Consider the following 2398-nt stretch of genomic DNA (forward strand, 5'->3'; position numbering starts at 1 on the left):
ATGCACATTTAACATCCATCTGATATACTTTGTAGTTCTTGTGTGCAACATAAGCAATAAAAAGTCTTATCGCTTCAATTCTAGCAACTGGAGCATAAGTCTCTCCATAATCAACACCTTCTTCCTGAGAATAGCCTTTCCAAACCAATCTAGCCTTGTTCCTTACCACTTTACCTTCCTCATTCAATTTATTCCTAAAAATCAATTGAGTTCCAATAATATTCTTGTCTTTAGGTCTAGGTACAAGTTCCCATATCTTATTCTTTTCAATTTGATCTAATTCTTCTTCCATTGCTTTATCCAATTTTCATCCTTACTCGCCTCAATAAAAGATTCTAGTTCAATTTGTGAAATTAAACATACCTCTTTAGTAGCTAACCTTCTCCTAGTCATCACACCTTTCCTTTTATCTCCAATGATCTGATATTCAGGATGATTTAGCTTTACATACCTGGGAGTCTTTGAATTTTCTTGATTTTCTGACTCATTATGTTTTTCCTCTGTCACTGTTGAATTTTTTGATGTTATTAGAGTCATAGGTTCACTACTCTGAATTGATTCTTACATTACCTATTCAGGTTTGGTAAATTCATCTTCCGGTCCATAATCATAAGCTTCAATCTGATTACTTCCATGCTCACCCACCGTGAAATTTATGCTTTCCATTATCCTATTCAATATTTTTTTATAACATCTATATGCTTTACTCTCAGTAGAATAACCCAACAATATTCCTTCATCACTTCTAGGATCAAACTTACCTAATGCATCATCTCTTCTAATGTAACATTTGCTTCCAAAAATTCTGAAATATATGACAGTAGGAGTATGACCAAATCATAATTCATAAGGAGTATTACCGATATCATCTTTAATATGTACTATGTTGAAAGCATATATAGTAGTATTGATATCCTCTCTCCAATAGATATTAGGTAGTTTAGCTTCAATCATCATAGTGATTGCAACACCAAAGATTGTTTTGTTCTTCCTATTTACATTGTGTTGTCATTGATAATGGGTATAGGATGTTACTGGTATCACTGACATTGATGTCAACTAAGTAAACAAGAGGCTGTTGGCATTAGAGTGTGATGTCAATCAGAATTGAAGATGGAGTGGTATGGGAGAAGAGTTGATGTGTTGTCATTGGTGACAAACAAGTGACCATCTTCATGCAAAAGGAAGAACCAATGTGTACCGGTATGCTAGAGGTCCAGTAAAGTGACCACTCCACTCAGTAAAAGGGTTGTTGATATGGTGGTACATACAACTAGAATGAAGAGACTACATGATGGACATTGATTGTGTTGAAGTGGTGGAATGCTATTTGGATCTCATCAACACCGGAGGTGAAGTTTGTGTAGGCCACTAGATTGCTAGTGTAAGGATAACTAGCAGGACTCCCACCGGATGAAGAAGCTATCAAAGGCTAGGTGATAGGTTGACATAGTATCTTGCCTTTGTGTGCAGGTTGACATATGGAAAACCATTGGGACATATGTCATGTTGAAGATGTATCCTCCCCTCGATAATGGCACACTTGTACCAGCAAAATGATTCCCTAAGACAGATAAATGATTAAATGTAGAGACTGGATGTACAAGTGGAAGATAAGGAAGCCCCTATATCATGAGATTAGAAATGCACACTGGATAAGAAAGTGAAAACAAGATGTGATACCAAGAAAATGGAGGAAGAATGAGGAGTTGAGATGGTGTGTTTGTCATCTTGACAAACCAGTTGCTAGGAGAACTAGTTTGACGAAGAAGGATGCTAGTGAGTTTGCAGGAATATACATGGTGATACTGAGATGCTGAAGGAAGGTTTGTGAAAAACAGTTGGAGGGTGATGACTTGGTGTCATCAATGTGTCTCACTGGCAAGAAGGAAAGTATGCTATCCACCGACAGACACATCTACTTGAATCTACAATGGTGATAGTTGACATATTATGTCAACCGGTGAAACATCAAAGAAGAGATAAGGTAGATAAGGTTCTCAGCTAATAAAGTGAAGTGGAGACATAAGGATTACACCGGTTGGAAGGGTAACCAGCAAGGTGGTTAGTGTCGGTAGGGTTAGTAAACTAGTATGGGTGTACTAATTACATGTGTGGTTGGTGACCAAGATGAACCAACAGAGTAGTGTGATGAGGTGGATATTGACTATGATGCCATGAGAAACTGAGCTGATGAATATGCAAAGGTTGGTGATGTCTGGTGTCAAAGACGTAGTTGTGATTGGTTAACATTAAATGTTGATTGCGACAATCACAAAGGAGTTGCAGAGTGTGGGGCTTGATGAAAGATGAATGAAAGAGGAAGATTAGGGATCTATTGGCACCATGAACGATGTCTGAGATGTGATTGCAAATTGACATCAAGAAGGAAACAACT

The sequence above is a fragment of the Cryptomeria japonica genome, chromosome 9 (assembly GCF_030272615.1).
Source record: "Cryptomeria japonica chromosome 9, Sugi_1.0, whole genome shotgun sequence".
NCBI lineage: Eukaryota > Viridiplantae > Streptophyta > Pinopsida > Cupressales > Cupressaceae > Cryptomeria > Cryptomeria japonica.